Source organism: Parus major, chromosome 11 (assembly GCF_001522545.3).
Source record: "Parus major isolate Abel chromosome 11, Parus_major1.1, whole genome shotgun sequence".
NCBI lineage: Eukaryota > Metazoa > Chordata > Aves > Passeriformes > Paridae > Parus > Parus major.
The window spans coordinates 2,245,067-2,250,924 of NC_031780.1; the positions used below are offsets into that span (position 1 = coordinate 2,245,067).

At 60.4% G+C, this 5,858-nt stretch overlaps 1 protein-coding gene across 2 annotated transcripts in view; it reads left to right on the forward strand.

Moving 5' to 3' along the window:
* The window catches only part of GSE1 (Gse1 coiled-coil protein), a 98,384-nt gene that overhangs the window by 12,664 nt on the left and 79,862 nt on the right, over positions 1–5,858 (forward strand). The window lies entirely within an intron of this gene.

Consider the following 5,858-nt stretch of genomic DNA (forward strand, 5'->3'; position numbering starts at 1 on the left):
ACCCTGACCCATACCCTGACCCATACCCTGACCCACACCCTGACCCATACCCTGACCCACACCCTGACCCATACCCTGACCCATACCCTGACCCATACCCCAACCCATACCCCGACCCACACCCTGACCCACACCCTGACCCACACCCTGACCCACACCCTGACCCCCGTGGCTGTCCAGGGAGGGGGTGGATGGATCCTGCCCTGCCCCGAAGTGGTGGCAACCTGGATGAGCTGGGGTCCCAGCAGTGGGGGACCCCGATCTTGGGGTGTGAGGGGTGACCTGGGCATGGAGCAGAGCCGCTGCCGCAGCCCGTGGTGGCTCTGGATGTGCTCCTGGCCCCGCTGCCATATGGCTGGCAGGGAAGGGGCTGGAGCAGCCGGTGGGAAGCAGCCTGGGATGTGCTAAACTGCTGTAAATGGGATGGGGCCCGCTGTGCTCAGGGCTTTAAATCACCCAGTGCCACCGGGCTGGCACTGCCCCGGGGGTCCGACCACCCCGGGGTGGCACAGGCTCCCCAGCACGTGTGGCCGTGTCCCCTCAGCCTCATGCCAGCATCTGGGACGCTCTCCGAGGCAGGGACGAGGAGCTCTCTGCACCCCTGGGAGCGGCTGGGATGCTCCAGGACCATCCTCGGTGGCCTTGGGATATCCCAGTGCCCCACGCCAGCTCCCAGCACCACGGCAGGTTCAGTGCACCCTCTCCCTGCACGCTTTCCTGCCAGAGAATTGCCCATTCTCCCATTTCTGGAGGCAGGACAGGCTGGCTGTGAGATGAGGCTTCTCCAGCTCCCCTCTCCTCTCCCGGCGGGGCTGGGGGTCCTGCTGGGAGCAGCGTGTGGGGCTGGAAGGGGTTAAGGCAGGCAAAGGAAAACAAGAGTGCTGCAGGGCCTGGGTGGCTGACAAGCCAAACAACTGTTTTTGACTCACTGTTGCTGCCTTGCCAAGTGCAATTGCTTCCACATTCCCATCCCCTGGCTGGAGGGGCGCGGGGAGATGTTGGCTTTCTGCGGTCAGGAGGGGAAGGGGGATGCCGGGGGGAGCAGCAGCGGGAAGGGCTGGCTCTGCACTGCTTTTTCTCAGCTCTTCTCTCTTCCATTCCCCTCCCTGGCGAGGAGCAGGAAGGGGCAGGGGGTGATGCTGCCAGGGGGGGTGGTAGTGCCAGGGTCACTCGGGCCAGCTGCTGGTGGAGCATCCCTTCTGCCAGACTTAAAGGTGGGAGAGGGAATGGGGGGCTAAAATGCACCCCCAGGATGTCTGTCCTGCCTTTCCTGCTGTTTGTCTGCAGGGAGGAACCTGAAGAGTGGCTCCTTCCCTGTCAGGGGGTGCTGGTGGGTGTTGGGGGACAGCAGCACACATTTCCCCCCGCTCTGTCCCCTCAAGAGTGGAGCCCCACATCCTCAGTGTTCCTATTCCAGCCCTCCACAGGAATGGGGAGTGATCCCACTGCAACCCTGCCCAAAGATGTGGGGTCTCATGTGGGGCTGGGCCCCCCACATTGCCTGGCTGGGGGAAAATCCTTCCACAGGGTTTGGGGGACACACACAACCCCAATAAAACCTCCAGGCCTCCAAGTGCTGGTGCCGTTGTGTTGGAGACAGGAAGAAATAATTCCTTGGAGAAGAGGCTGGGGAGTTACAGGGAAGATTTGAGCTGCTCAGGGTCGCTGCTTTGTGGAGTTAATTATCTTCTGAGTCTGGGTTTTTTGGGTGTTTTTTGAGTTGGTGGTTTTTGTTGGTTTTTTGTTGTTTTTTTTTTTCTCCTTGGGATTATTTCTTGGCAAATGAGGCATCGTTCTGAAGCACTGAGCTCTGCTCCCTCAGAACTCCTGGCTGCTAAGGAGGAGATCCTGGTCTTGAAAAAAAAACCAACACACCAAAAAAAAACACCCAAAAATCCAATTCCCTCAAAAAAAGAAACCCCTGCTGCTTTTGCAGTGTGAATATGGGGTCTGGGATAGCTCAGTGTTCTGGAGCAGGAACCTCCTGTGGGCACTGGGATGAGCAGGGGAGGATGTGGAGATCCTTGTGGGGGTACCTGGTCCCCGCAGGGTTCTGAGCTGTTTGGGGTCTCCCACAAAGTCCAGCCTGGATTGGGGGGCTTGGGGGGAACCCCCAGCATTTGGGAAGCTGTGATGAGGATGTGCTGTGAGCTGACTCTTGGGTGAGGAGGGGGTTTATGGGGCATCTCGTGTGGCAGCTGTTTCCCCATTTTGGGATGTTGTGGGGTTGGGACATCGCTCTGGCATCACATTCCCATCACCCTCCAGCTCCTGGGGCTCTGCTGCTGGCTCCCCCCAGTCTGGAGAGGCCACTGCCCCCTCCTGACCGTGGAAAGGGCCCGTCTGTGCTGGGACAGCCGGGACTGTGATGCAGAGGAGCTGGCCTGGATGCTGTGGGACAAATGGGATGCACACCTGGAGCTGCTCCTGCGGGATCTGACTCCTCTCGCTCCTGCTGCTGCTCCCTGTTTAATCTCAGCCTCGTTTGCTGAATCCCAGGGGAAGGAGGCAGCGGCAGAGCAGGAGCTGGCGGTGCTGGAGGTCGGGATGGAAATCCCTTCCCCTGTTCATGCCGTAGGAAGGACCTCCAGAGCTTTGCCCAAAGCATCCCAATGTCCACGAGGGAGAGCTGGTCACGCTCCGGTCTGGCAGCTGTGGGGTTGCACCAGTGGGACAGACACACCATCCACCATCCCACCTTCAGGACAGCTGCAGTCCAGCCTCTGCCCCTCTCCTGAGCACCCAGCACCCTGCAGGACCCATCCATGCCATTCCCACGCCCCTGGCACCACAGCACCAGGGCGAACCCCCCAAACCCCTCGGAGCGACCCCAAGGGCCCTCCCTGTGCGCCCCAGCCACAAGTGGCGAGGGATGCTCGTGTCCCCGTTGTGGGACACCTTGTCAGCTCCTAATCCTGACATGAGAAGGCAATTAGGGGCCGGGATCCCCTTCCCGAGGCGGCAGATGGGGCGCAGTGCCGCCGTGGGGCTGGGGCTGGGGCCGGCTCTGCCTCCCCTAATGTGTTTGCAAATCCTCCCCAGCTGAGGGGATTAAAGCCGGCATCTGGCTCGCTTTAGAATATTAAAACAAAGGGAGTTGTAGGCGCCATGATCGGGGGCAGGCGAGGGGGGGAGCAGGGAAGGGGGGGGACTGGGAAAGTCTGCAGGATTCCCCCCCCACCCCAGCCTTTCCAGGAGGTTTTCCCTAAGGAACGAACCCCTCGGTGGGGCGAGGCCAGCAGGGCACAGGCAGCAGCACCCGGGCACTGAGGGGATGCTGGAGGCGGGTGGGCCGCGGGGGTGCTTTTTGGGGGGGCGAGGGAGGTTTCTCTCTGCTTTTTCCACCCCGTTGCGCTGTTCTGGAAGCGGCAAGAATTCAGGAAGCCGGCGTGCGGCGAGTGCCAAGTCAGGCTGTACCGCAGCCAAGCCCCTGCTTGTTTTCTCGTCTTGCTGGAGCCAGTAAGTGACCTTATTAGCTTAGGGGGCAGCTGCCTTATTAACACACATCTGGCGGCGAGGGGGCCGCATAGGCCCGATATTGTCTCCCTGCCTGCTCCCAGCGTGGCTGGGGGGGCTCCCCCCGTGGCTGCTCCCACCCCTCCCAGTAGCGGGGCTGGCATCCAGGCAGCCCCACTGCCCCCATCCCCATGGCAGGGGGGGCAGGATTAGGCAGATGGGGTTGGGATTTGTTGGGGGATTAATAATTTAAGATTATAATCTGTGTGAGGTTATAATCTGCAGGGGAGGGAGGGGTGTGGGGTGCCTCGCCGGCGTGGGGCCTGTGCTGCCGGTGTTCCCGTGGGTGCTGCCCCATCTCCCATCCTACTTATGGGGCAGGCTCTGCTTTTTGGGGCACAGCATCGCCCTGCAGGATGGGATCACTCAGAGGGGCTGGACCACCCATGCAGCATCCTCACATCCCTGCCAGCAGCCGGGGTGGGCACTGGGATTTCCTTCTGGATCAGTGTCGGCATCTCCTGCAGCAAGGGGAGCCTCCAGCATGTGGCCCTGGGGGCTTTTCCAGCACGTTTGGCTCTTGAAGCGGGTGGCTTCCCAGGAGGATGGGAGCTGGGATGCTCCTGCTGTGTCAGGACAGGGAGCTGGGGGCTTTTTGCTGCTGTTGAATCCCTGTGTGTGCACATCCCATCATCCCCGTGTGGGACCAGCCCCGTGCCAGCGGCCACCCTCACCCAGAACTGCCCATTTCCCCTCCGTGGATACACCCAGAGCCAAGCTGGAGGCACCTCTGTGCCACATCCCGGGGGCTGCTGAGCTCCCTCCCTCCCCTCCACCTCACAGGGATGCCCTTTGTCCTTCTTGGCGTGTGGGGGAACTCGGCAGCTCTTGGCTTCTCCCTTCTGTTTTGGAAATTCAAAACATTTGCAGGGCGGCCCACTCGCGCCCTGCCGCCACGGAGAGCAGCACTTGGCTGACTCCTCTGCTTTCCTTGGCCGCTGCTCCCTCCCGCTCACGCTCGGCCTGGGGGGGCTTTTCTCCACCTCCTCACCCCTCTTTTTTTCTTTTCCATCCTTTTTTTTAAAATTATTATTTTTATTTATGTTTTTTTTTCCTATGCTGTAAGCTTGGAAAAAACACCACCAAGCCTGCAGGGAAGGCCAGGGAGGGGGCCAGGGAGCAGAGCCCGGGGCAAGCGTGGCACAGGCGGTGCCCGCTGGCCCCTGGCACTGACCTTGCTCTCTGCTGGGAAGGGCGGCTGTGCCGGGTGGCCGGAGCAGCCCCACGCTGCACCAGCACTAATGAGCTCTGCCTGAGCACAAGGATTAATTAGCTGCTGGGAGGAGAGGGGGGGGACATCTTTCTGCGGTGCCACCGGAGCCTGGCACGGCGCAGCGCCCGCGGCACTTTGGGATGCTCCAGGAGGAGATGTGGATCTTCCTGGAGCAAATGCCGTGAGCCAGGTGGGGAGAGGGAATCCCAGTGCCACACTGGCAAGGTACAAGGGCTCCTGATCAATCACCCAGGTTCCTGCACTCTAGATTCCATTTTTCCCCAAAAGAAAGCCTTGTAGGTTTGTTTTTTTTTATTGCTTTTTAATTTTTTTTTTTTATTTCTGTGCTGTTGTCCCTGTGGGAATGGGAACCGAGGGTGTGACGGGGATGTGTTAAATGTGTCCTGTGGAATCTAAAACCACACTTCAGAGGACAAAGTGGCAGCTGGCTGGGAGCTGTGTGTGGGCAGAGCCTGGCTGTGTGCACCCCGAAATCCCTGGGGCTCAAGGATGTTCAGGAACGTTTTGCTGGGGACTTTCACCCTCCTGGAGGGGGGCCCCAAAGCTGGCTTGGGGTTTTTGGTGTCACATATAGGATTTTTGGGTGGGGGGGGTGGCTGTGTGCCTTGTCCTCCCCGAGCCCCTCGGTGCCCCTCTCCTCTCAGGAGAACCAGACACGGGGCAGAGGTGACACTGGGGGGCCCGGGGGAGACAGGCAGGGACATCGTGTTGAGGCCGGGAAGGTCGCGAGGACGCGGAGCTTGGAACTTGAATTAGATGATAATTGCGACGTGCCTAATTACAGGGAAAGAGCAAATCACTCCGGTGCTTCATAAAGTGTCTGACACAGAATAACGAGGATAATTAGCAATCAGACGAGAAGCTGCTGCCTCCCCGGCCCCCGAAAGCCCTGGGGAGCCCCGCTCCCCTCCGCAGAGCATCTGCCCCTGCCGGGGGTGGTTTGTCCCCCAACAAGGGACAGCTGTCCCCCAGTCCCCCCAGTATGGGACCCTGGCCCAGCAAAGCCCCCCAAGCTGGGTGAGGTGCAGCTGGTGGCCGTGTCCCCTCCCTGAGGGGGTCTGGTGGCTGTGCTGGTGTCCCTCCCTGTGTGTGTCCAGGTGTCCATCCC